This window comes from Ranitomeya imitator, chromosome 2 (genome assembly GCF_032444005.1).
Source record: "Ranitomeya imitator isolate aRanImi1 chromosome 2, aRanImi1.pri, whole genome shotgun sequence".
NCBI lineage: Eukaryota > Metazoa > Chordata > Amphibia > Anura > Dendrobatidae > Ranitomeya > Ranitomeya imitator.
The window spans coordinates 391,618,335-391,630,946 of record NC_091283.1 but is presented as its reverse complement, the minus strand read 5'-3'; the positions used below and the strand labels follow the sequence as shown (position 1 = coordinate 391,630,946).

At 45.4% G+C, this 12,612-nt stretch overlaps 1 long non-coding RNA gene across 3 annotated transcripts in view; it reads left to right on the top strand.

Annotated features, from left to right (window-relative positions):
* LOC138667056 (uncharacterized) overlaps positions 1 to 12,612 on the top strand; it is a 37,753-nt gene that overhangs the window by 14,744 nt on the left and 10,397 nt on the right. For 2 of the 3 annotated variants that reach the window (XR_011318593.1, XR_011318591.1), the window contains exons 2-4: positions 629 to 769; positions 845 to 989; positions 4,685 to 5,955. This is a non-coding gene — a long non-coding RNA (uncharacterized lncRNA). Of the gene's footprint in view, positions 1 to 628; positions 770 to 844; positions 990 to 4,684; positions 5,956 to 12,612 lie in introns of those variants that run through there. The other variant, XR_011318592.1, reaches the window with a different exon arrangement.

Genomic DNA, 12,612 nt, shown 5'->3' with positions numbered 1-12,612 from the left:
GTTCAAAGTGCTCACCACACATCTAGATAAGTTCCTTTGAGGGTCTAGTTTCCAAAATGGGGTCACTTGTGGGGGGTTTATACTGTTCAGGCACATCAGGGGCTCTGCAAATGCGAGCTGCCGTCTGTTCTCAATTCCAGCCATTTCTGTGTAGAAAAAGTGAAACGGCGCTCTTTCCCTTCCAAGCTCTCCCGTGCGACCAAACCTAGGTTTACTCCCACATACAGGGTATTGGTGTAATCAGGATAATTGCACAAAAACTTTTGGGGTCCAATTTTTACCCATGGGAAATGGGAAAATTGTGGCCAAAAGTATAATTTTTCTACGTCCAAAAACACATTCCTTTGTGCGTTGTGTCCAGCTGTGATGTGTTGCTGCTGTTTTTTAACGGTATGTGTCAAATATATAGATTCGTACAGGAGATTCCGTTGAAAGAGCCGTTTGGGGGGTTGTGTGTGTACACACATGTGCACATGGATTCATAGATATCTACATTTGTTTTGAGTGTATGTTTCAGTATGGATATATAGGTATGTGTGCAAATGTATATATAGATAAAATAGTTTGATTTTTTAATCAACTAATAATTTAAAAAATTGTATTGACTGGTTTTCTCTTAACATTGTAGATTGAAAAACACCCAGAGGTCTGGGACCGCGCCAGTGAAGAATATAAAGCTTCCTCTTCAAAACGTGATGCCTGGCCGGCCATTGTCACGGAAATTTACCCTCAGTGGCCTCAGCTACCTAAAGCGGGAAAAAATTGATTAGTAAGTATTTATTAATTTTAATTTGTGTACTTTATTGAAATATTGTTTTTTAACATTTTTTTTGTTTCATTGCAGTGGACGATGTGAAAAAAAGGTGAAGATCTGTGACCGACAGGCTGATGAAGGCACAGAGGACAGAAAGCGGCAGCTCGCCACCAAAGAGGAAGGTGCCATATGCAGACCAGCTACATTTCATTTTAACTAGCCGGAATTTGCAGAGGTAAATTATATATATATATTTTCTCTAGTCACCTTCCACGACGGCATATGGAGGTTGTCTCTTTGCCCTAATGGGGAACAGGAAACACAGAGAGGTTTAAAAAGACCTCCCACCTCCCAGTGACTTACAACTGAGACCATAGCACCGGTTTACCTTCTGAATCCCAGAACTAGTCCAGGAATATGTATCGGTTGGGAAATTAGCGCCGTCGTGGAAGGTTCCTAGAAACCGAATTAACGGTAAGAATAATTCTATTTTCTCTAGTCACCTTCCACAACGACATATGGAGGAATACCAACTAATTTGGCACTAGGGAGGGACAACGGCCTGGAGAACTTTACGGCCGAAGACTAAGTCCTTATTGGACAATACATCTAATTTATAATGCTTAGAGAAGGTATGGAGTGAAGACCACGTTGCTGCCCTGCAGATCTGCTCCGGAGATGCGCCTGCTCTTTCTGCCCAGGAAACTGATGTAGATCTGGTTGAATGGGCCTTGAAGAACTTCCTGGTTTTTGAGGGTTGAAGCTGGGATTTTTTCATATTTGGAATCCAACCCAGAGACCTCAATATCTCTAGAGTCGTTGAAACCTGGGATATCAGGGTCATCTCGGTGGGAGCTACTATCAGGAGATCGTCCAGATAGGGCACTATACAGACACCTTGTTTCCGGATAAATGACACCGCCTCTGCCATGATTTTGGAGAACACCCTCGGTGCTGAGGAAATGGGAAGGACTCCAAACTGATAGTGCTCCACTTGATGACTCCCCTGTATCGCAAACCTGAGATATTTTCTGTTTCTCGGGTGAATAGGAATGTGAAAATATGCATCCTTTAGGTCGATGGTTGCCATAAAGGAGTGATGTCCTATCAGAGGAATTGCAGATTTTACAGACTCCATCTTGAACTAGCGATATTTCACATGTTAATTTAGACCTTTCAGGTTTATAATAATACGGACGTCCCCTGAGGGTTTGGGTACCAAAAACAGTCGGGAATAATGTCCTTTTCCCCGTTCCGATTGTGGAACTGGGGAGATCACATTTGATTTCACAAGATCTCTGAGACCCAATGTCAACAAACTGTGATCTCTTGATGTCGGAAGGGTAGTAATTTTTAGACCCTGAGGGGGGGAAGAAATTAACTCTTAATAGGCCCTCCTTGATAACATTGAGAACCCAGTGGGAACTATTGATATTTTCCCACTGACCCACATATTTTGAGAGTCTTCCCCCCACCGGGTCGGAGTCATTGTTTGTCCTGTTGGGACTGCTGCTGTTGCTGTGGGACAAAAATATTTTTCCCTCTACCCTTTGCGTAACTCCACCTGCCGGTTTTGCCTTTACCTCACGCTTGAGAGGGCTGAGACTGTGGGGCACGAAAAAAACGTTTCCTAGGTTGTTTTTGCTCTGGGAGTGCCTTTTTCTTGTCGTAGCCTTGTCAAGAATGTCATCTAAGGCCAGACCGAAAACATAATCTCCCTTAAAGGGTATGGCACACAACCTGGCTTTAGAGGTGATATCAGCGCTCCATATTTTAAGCCAGAGGGCTCTTCTGGCAGAGTTGGAAAGCACCAGGGATCTGGCGGCCACTCTAACAGATTCTAGAGAAGCGTCAGCCCGAAACCCAGTAGCTTTATGCAGAATGGGGAGTGAATCTAATATCTCGCCTCTTGAGGTACCTTGAGATATGGGAGTCTCTAATTTTTCTAGCCAGCAGGAGAGGGCCCTCGCAACACAAGTAGAAGCGAAGTTAGCCTTAAGGACAGACGTAGAAGTTTCCCATGATTTTTTTTTAGGAGACTTTCAATCTTCCTGTCCATAAGATCCTTTAATTGCGAATAATCCTCAAAAGGGAGTGCTGTTCTTTTGGCCACTCTAGCCACCTGCACATCAACCTTTAGAATGTCCAATTTGATAATTTCACCCTCCAGAGGAAATCTGTGCTTCATTTCTGAAGGGGTACTGAGGCGTTTCTCAGGCTGTTCCCATTCCTGATCAATCATACTAACAATGTTAGCGTGTACTGGGAACCCCACTCTCTTCTCCGATCTGAGCCCACCAAACATTTGATCCTGTATGGACTGTGGTTCAGGTTCCTCTTCTAGTCCCATAGTATTACGGACAGTGGACACTAGATCCTCAATGTAGTCTGAGGAAAAGAGGTATTTTCTGACCTCAGCTTTAGGCGATACTTGATCTTCCCAGCCGACAGATGAGGTATGAGAGAGGCCTGAATCAGTATCAGATTCAACGACCTGAATTTTTCTCTTTTTAGCTGGGGAATGTGGTGGCGGAGGTGGAGGAGTAAAAGCTGCCAATGAAGATTGCACCTCCTGTTTTACGAGGGAGCAAATTTCATCCAGCAGAGATGGTTGCTCGGCTTTTACAATCCTGTCAGTACATGGCTGGCAGAGTTTTTTTAACCCAGTTAAGAGGGAATTTAACAGAACAGACTGGGCACTTCTTTTTATTGGCGGCTCTAGGGGCAGGCTTTTCTCCCTGAAATAGAAAGGGAGAGAGGGGTGACAAATAACCCCCTAAGGGTACTACCTCCCGGATCCCATTCCTGCAAACACTCACTGTAGCAGGGGTAGCGCTGGGCTCCGCAGACGCAGGGCACAAAGAACCATCCATACTGGGGAAATAGCCTTACCTCAGTGGTGGTTCAGCAGGATTTTAAGGACGCCGTCCAGCACCTGCCTCCAGCAATCAAATGTTCCCCCTCCAGGATACATCTGAGGGGCCGCCATTAACCCGACACGCCGGCTGGCGAACCCGGAAGTACCTACTTCAGGATGATACGAAAAACCGGAAGTGACGCGCGCGACCGCTGACGTCACTTCCGGAACGCCGAGCCGACCGAATGGAGGGGGAGAAAGCCGAGAAGCTCATGGAGAAACCCGGCAAGGGATCCCAGGCCTGCTTTGCCCACGTGGGGGCGCGGGAAGGCCGGGAGGGGGTCCCGAGGCACCTGCAAGCAGGACGACGGGAGCAGCACCGGAGGAGATGTAGCGCGACCATCAGCTGCCCGGCTTAAACAGGCAAAGCCTGTACGAGGTATTGCAGTCGCCGGCCACTACAGCACATGGAGACCTCTCCAGGATCAGACCCGTGCTCTCAGAATCGATCATAACCTCTTTGTCCATCTCTCAGGGCAAAATAAGGGGAAAAAAGTAGCTAAAAGTACCATTGCTACATGGATCAAAAAAGCCATAACGGAAGCCTACCTTGCTCAAAACAAAATACCTCCAGTAGGGATCAAGGCCCATTCAACCAGATCTACATCAGTTTCCTGGACAGAAAGAGCAGGCGCATCTCCGGAGCAGATCTGCAGGGCAGCAACGTGGTCTTCACACCATACCTTCTCTAAGCATTATAGATTAGATGTATTGTCCAATAAGGACTTAGTCTTCGGCCGTAAAGTTCTCCAGGCCGTTGTCCCTCCCTAGTGCCAAATTAGTTGGTATTCCTCCATATGTCGTCGTGGAAGGTGACTAGAGAAAATAGAATTATTCTTACAGTTAATTCGGTTTCTAGGAACCTTCCACGACGACACTAATTTCCCACCCGATACATATTCCTGGACTAGTTCTGGGATTCAGGAGGTAAACCGGTGCTATGGTCTCAGTTGTAAGTCACTGGCAGGTGGGAAGTCCTTTTAAACCTCTCTGTGTTTCCTGTTCCCCATTAGGGCAAAGAGACAACCTCCATATGCCGTCGTGGAAAGTTCCTAGAAACCGAATTAACGGTAAGAATAATTCTATTTTTTTTTCCCAATTCTCCAATGTTTCAAAATACTCTTTTATTAAACATGTATTTTATATTCCTTCTACAAAACTGAAGGCAATGTAAGGGCCCAAACACCACCGGCCCATGAAGGCAACAGCCCAGAGCATGGTGTTGGAGAGGAGGTGGAGGACTTTCTGATGTGCTCCTCACCAAATCCTCCCTTGGCTAGGCCTTCATCCGCTATGTCTGCTGCTGTTACGGCACCCTCCTGTATGGTGGCCAGTTCATCCTCTGCGGTGGATGCGGCGTTTGTGTCTACTGATGCTGCTCCTGCCTCTGGCGCTGCGTCGAGCTCTGCTGGTGGCATGTCAAGGCCCACTGGGATGGGGGCTGGTTCTGCCCGTCCCGTGCCATTGATAAGGGCGGCACCCAAGAAGGCCAAAAAAATTGAAACTTCGACTAGTGTCATTGAAAATCTCACTAGTCGAACCCTCAATCTCCTCAACAATTCTTCGGCACAAGATGAGCTTGACAAATTTGGTTCAGTGTTAGCCAGCCGCCTAAGGTCCATGTCACGGGACAGGCAGAACCTCTGTATGACTGCAGTCAATGCTTTACTAATGGCTGCTGATGTCCCATCCTCTATACCCACGTCACAAGCCATAATAGTGCAGATTATGAATGCTTTTAATCCCCAAAGTGTGCCTCCACCACCACCAGCAGCAGCTTTGCAGCGTTTTGGACAGGCAGCAGCATACAGGCCCGACCCTGCAGAAGCCTACACTTCTGGCCACCCACCAGCAACTCGTACAAGTAGTGGGCATAATGTTATGTCTCCAAATAAAACTATGTCCTCACAAGAGCTGTTTCTGGGGTATGGGTACGAGCCGGAGTATCAGCACTTTTGAGGCTTTCTGTAACCAGACTGGCTGTCCCAACCCCCCGTCCTGTTGACAGGTTGTTATAACGTCCATCGTTTATGGACAAGTTGGATAATGTTTGTCCTAATGGTCCCCCCCCCCCCCTTCCTGGTGACAGGTTGTTATAATGTCCATTGTTTATGGACAAGTTGGATAATGTTTGTCCTAATGGTTACCCCCACCCCTTTCTGGTGACAGGTTGTTTTTAAAGCGTCCAGTGTTGATGGACTTTTCTGGACAATGTTTGTCCTTATGTTAAATATCTAAGTCTGGTTAAGACATTTGGATATACTGTATATGTTTCGTACATATTTAATTTTGATAAAAAATAAATTGTTTAGGAAAACTGTGTGGTCATTTTTGATTACAACAAAAAGGATATGCTTATTTACATTATGTCAACTGTGGGTAATAGGATCAGAAAAAGTGCCAGTTACAAAGAGTCAAATAATTCTTGGAGACAAGATTTTAGATTTAAATCAAAGTTATTTTTTATTAATTATTTTTTTTCAATTGCTAAAGAACACCGGGCCAAGATTGATTGGGGTTAGGCATCACATTGTCTCTGCTGTCATCTTCTCTGCTGTACATGCTGGGGACTTGATTGCTTGGGGTTAGGCATCAGATCTTCTCTGCTGTTCAGGCTGCTCAACACCGGCACAGGAGTATTGCCAGTGCACGGCACCTTCAGGACTCATGAAATAGTCAGTGAAGAGTTCTTGCACAGGCACACCCGAGTTGGATAGCCTTCCTTGACCCAAGTTGTCAACTGCAATTAATTCCGACACCTGTGACTCCTCAACTACCTCTGTGCTGTGTTCACGAGCGTAGTTGTGGAGTACACAGCATGCCTTTATTACAGTGTCAAAAGTCTCCAGATCTAACTGAATGGCTGTGTGAAAGATCCTCCACCTACACATGATCCCAAAGGTACATTCCACATATCTTCGTGCACGGCTCAGCCTATAATTAAAAATCCTTCGCCGATCATCCAGTCCCCTTCGTGGGTATGGGCACAGCAGGGTTGTCGTTAAGGGAAATGCCTCATCCGATACCATCACAAAGGGTACTGGATGTGTGGAATCTGGCAAAGGTCTTGGGGCTGGGAGCGTTCTGCCAGCTTAAAGAATTTGAAGTCCAATCTGTGATGATTGCAGCACCCGAGAGTCCCCAGTACTGCCATAAGCACCAACGTCGATGGCAACAAATTTGTAATGTGCATCTGCCACCGCCATCAGGACCACTGAAAAATACTTCTTATAATTAAAGAAGCGTGATCCTGATCGTGGTGGCGTCAACACTCTCACATGTTTGCCATCAACAGCACCTATGCAGTTGGGGAAATTGGCGCCAGTTTGAAAGCCTGCTGCGACCTGCAGCCAAGTCTCCTCGGTTGGGCAAGGCATCACGATGGGCTGCAACTTCTGCCAGATGACGGTACATGTGCACCTCACAATTTGAGAGATGGTAGATTTACCAACCCTAAATTGGAGGTGCAGTGATGTGTGGCCAAAAATCTGTAAAGAAACAAAAAAAAAATTAGACAAGCAAATTAAATAAAAGATATGTAAGCCAAGGTAAGAATGGCAGCATTATGGGGCACTAAGGCAGCATTATGGGGGCACTGGCTGGCAGCATTATGGGGCATTGGCAGCATGATGGGGGTACTGTCTGGCAGCATTACGGGGGCACCGTCTGGCAGCATTATGGGGCACTGTCTGGCAGCATTACTGGGGTACTGTCTGGCAGCATTATGGGGCACTGTGGCAGCATTATGGGGTCACTGTCTGACAGAATTATGGGGCACTGTGGAAGCAGGATGGGGGTACTGTCTGGCAGCATTACGGGGGCACTGTCTGGCAGCATTATTGGAGGCACTGTCTGGCAGCATTATTGGAGGCACTGTCTGGCAGCATTATTGGAGGCACTGTCTGGCAGCATTATGGGGCACTGTGGCAGCATGATGGGGGCACTGTCTGGCAGCATTACGGGGGCACGGTCTGGCAGCATTACGGGGGCACGGTCTGGCAGCATTACGGGGCACTGTCTGGCAGCATTACGGGGCACTGTCTGGCAGCATTACGGGGCACTGTCTGGCAGCATTACGGGGCACTGTCTGGCAGCATTACGGGGCACTGTCTGGCAGCATTACGGGGCACTGTCTGGCAGCATTACGGGGCACTGTCTGGCAGCATTATGGGGGCACTGTCTGGCAGCATTATGGGGGCACTGTCTGGCAGCATTATGGGGGCACTGTCTGGCAGCATTATGGGGGCACTGTCTGGCAGCATTATGGGGGCACTGTCTGGCAGCATTATGGGGGCACTGTCTGGCAGCATTATGGGGGCACTGTCTGGCAGCATTATGGGGGCACTGTCTGGCAGCATTATGGGGGCACTGTCTGGCAGCATTATGGGGGCACTGTCTGGCAGCATTATGGGGGCACTGTCTGGCAGCATTATGGGGGCACTGTCTGGCAGCATTATGGGGGCACTGTCTGGCAGCATTATGGGGGCACTGTCTGGCAGCATTATGGGGGCACTGTCTGGCAGCATTATGGGGCACTGGCAGCATTATGGGGACACTGGCAGCATTATGGGAGCACTGGCAGCATTACGGGGGCACTGTCTGGCAGCATTATGGGGCACTGTGGCAGCATTATGGGGGCACTGTCTTGCAGCATTATGGTGGGCACTGGCAGCATTATGGGGGACACTGGCAGCATTATGAGGCACTGTCTGGCAGCATTATGGGAGCACTGTTTGGCAGTATTATGGGGGAATGTGTCTGGCATTATGAGTTATCCAAATAAAAAAAAAATCCTTACCGCAAGGTGATGAGCAGCCTTTCCTCTACAGAGATGGCTCTTCGCATGACCGTGTGAGCATAATTGAGATCCAGATCCAGAACAAGAAAGCGATCAAAATCTTTGACGCTTAGCCTGCAAAACTGCACGCATTTCTCTGGATAACTGTACAAAAAAAAAAAAATTTAAATTAGGTTTACCACACAAATTCCAATGTTACATCTTTGGATAACTGCATTTAAAAAAAAAAAAGAAAAACAATGACTATACATTTTTTCTCATATCTTACCTCCTTAAATCCTGGTAAAGTAGATGGAAGTGGCTCTTGTCGGCTCGCTCCAGAATAATGGGATGCACCCACATTCGCTTTGGTGTCCTTCTCCAAGAGTGCTCCTATGGGAGAATATAGTCTTTAGTACATGGTTTACATTCAGGGGCGGACACAAGCAACAATGGGCCCCTGTGCAGAAAATACATTCGGGGCCCCCCTCATGCATGTACACTGTATATAAAATACCTATAATAACATATGTGTATACATAGCAGTATACACACACATACTAGCCCTATATATATATATATACACACACAGCAGTATACACACACATACTAGCCCTATATATATACACACACAGCAGTATACACACACATACTAGCCCTATATATACACACACACAGCAGTATACACACACATACCGTACTAGCCCTATATATATATATATACACACACAGCAGTATACACACACATACTAGCCCTATATACACACACACATACTAGCCCTATATATACACACACACAGCAGTATACACACACATACCGTACTAGCCCTATATATATATATATATATATATATATATATATATATATATATATATATATATATATATATATATATACACACACACACACACACACAGCAGTATACACACATATACTAGCCCTATATATACACACACATACTAGCCCTATATATACACACACACAGCAGTATACACACTAGCCCTATATACACACACAACAGTATACACACATACTAACCCTATATATACACACACACAGCAGTATACACACTAGCTGTATACACACACAGCAGTAAACACACACATACTAGCCCTATATACACACACAGCAGTATACACACACATACTAGCCCTATATACACACACAGCAGTATACACACATATACTAGCCCTATATATACACACACACAGCAGTATACACACTAGCCCTATATACACACACAACAGTATACACACATACTAACCCTATATATACACACACAGCAGTATACACACTAGCTGTATACACACACAGCAGTATACACACACATATACTAGCCCTATATATACACACACAGCAGTATACACACACATACTAGCCATATATATATATATATATATATATATATATATATATATATATATATATATATATATATATATATATATATATATATATATATATATACACACACAAACCAGCAATATATATATATATATATATATATATATATATATATATATATATATATATATATATATATATATATATACACACACACACTAGCAATATATATACACACAGCAGTATACACACAAGCTATATATATACACATAACAGTATACACACCACACACACACACACTAGAAATATATATACACACAGCAGTATACACACACACGCACTAGCGATATATACACACACACACTAGCAATATATATACACACAGCAGTATACACACACACTAGCTATATATACACACAGCAGTATACACACACACTAGCTATATATACACACAGCAGTATACACACACACTAGCAATATATATACACACACAGCAGTACACACACACACTAGCTATATATACACACACACAGCAGTATACACACAAGCTATATATATACACATAACAGTATACACACCACACACACACTAGAAATATATATACACACAGCAGTATACACACACACACACACGCGATATATACACACACACACTAGCAATATATATACACACAGCAGTATACACACACACTAGCTATATATACACACAGCAGTATACACACACACACTAGCTATATATACACACAGCAGTATACACACACACTAGCAATATATATACACACACAGCAGTACACACACACACACACACTAGCTATATATACACACACATAGCAGTATACACACACTAGCAATACACATAGCAGTATACACACACACACACACTGGATAGATCAACAGACATCACATGGAATATGTACAGTACCTACAGAGAGTGCAGTTGCAGGGAGCTGGTCAGGCCCAAAACACAGGAAATGAGCAGGGGAGACATGGAGCCTGTCAGCACTCAGCCCTGCAGACTCCCGGCGGGACAGGCCTTCTCCTATCTCCTACCTAGAGTAGTAGTTCCTCCTCTCCTCCCCTCCCCCTATTTTCAGGTGTATCCCAGTCCTGCAGATCACTGGGGCTCTGGGAGGAATGTGTACCTGCACAGCAGAGACGCATCTTCAGTGACTCCCTCACTCCTCTTCCAGCGTCTGCCGCCCCTCACCACACTGCACCAGTGACAGCCGGACAGCAGCATAATGTATGCTAACAGGAGAGGTCAGCAGGGGGCCCCTTTTGACCGCCATATCACATGTGCAGCAGAGCGGGCCCCCTGCTTCTCCTGTTATCAGTAATCCTGCCGCCGGCTGTCATTCACCGCCCTGCTTTCTCGGTCCTTCAGGGGCCCCTTCCGGCTCTGGGCCCCGGTGCAGTTGCACAGGTTGAACCGGCGGTATGTCCGCCCATGTTTACATTGTACTGTACAACACATGGAAAACTGCTGCGTACACCAGCGTACAAAAAGCTGCGCATCCGCAGCCAAATCTGCAAAATGTGCACATCTAATGACATTGTTACCTGCTCGCTGTGGTGGTGCAGTAGTGTTCTGTGCTAAGACTCCACTGTTGCTGTACGTGCGGCATCTTCAATCCAACAAGAAAGGAAAATGGGGAAGAGGGGTTGGATCAGGAAATGACCTCATGGGAGCCTTTTTTTTACCAACTTTATTTGTCATTAAAAACACTTAAAAAACGCATGAAAAAAAAACGCACGAAAAACGCATAAAAACAGCATAACAACCGCGTAAAAATCGCATGCGGAATTCCTGCCAGCAACCTCAGGTTTTGTTCAGGAAAATTCTGCATATATTCCTGAACGTGTGCACTTAGCCTTAGGGCTCATCTCCACTTGTGAGGAAAACGGACGAGTGCAATCCGATAAAAAATCGGATTGCACTCGGACCAATGTTAATCAATATGTGACACTCCATTTGCGATTTTTTTCCCAGCCGAAATCGGACTGAGAAAAATCTGTGTCGGCTGAGAAAAAAATCGCAGCATGCTGCGTATTGCTGAGATTCTCGGACGAGACTCGCCAATGCAAGTCAATGGGTGCGAGTAAAAAAAAACGCACAGCACTCGCACCATGCGAGTGCTGTCCGATTTTTACGCACCCGTGTCCTTAGAAAAGCCGGCAATTCAGCGCAGAGTACAGTAAAATCACACTGACAGGTTAGATGAGAGTAGATATATACACATAGAATAGGTATATATACATATATATATGTCAGGGAGACACCTATATATATATATTTATATTTAATGCAGCGCGAGATAGCTTTAAAGCTGGTAATTCAATTACCGGCTTTTGCTTTCTCCTTCACAAACCCGACATGATATGAGACCTGGTTTACATACAGTAAACCATCTCATATCACCATTTTTTTTGCATATTCCACACTACTAATGTTAGTAGAGTGTATATGCAAAATTTGGGCGTTCTAGCTATTATATTTAAGGGTTAAATGGCGGAAAAAATTGGCGTGGGCTCCCGCACAATTTTCTCCGCCAGAGTAGTAAAGCCAGTGACTGAGGGCAGATATTAATAGCCTGGAGAGGGTCCATGGTTATTGCCCCCCCCCCTGGCTAAAAACACCTGCCCCCAGCCACCCCAGAAAAGGCACATCTGGAAGATGCGCCTATTCTGGCACTTGGCCACTCTCTTCCCATTCCCGTGTAGCGGTGGGATATGGGGTAATGAAGGGTTAATGCCACCTTGCAATTGTAAGGTGACATTAAGCCTAATTAACCCCTTACCGGCATCGGACGTACTATACCG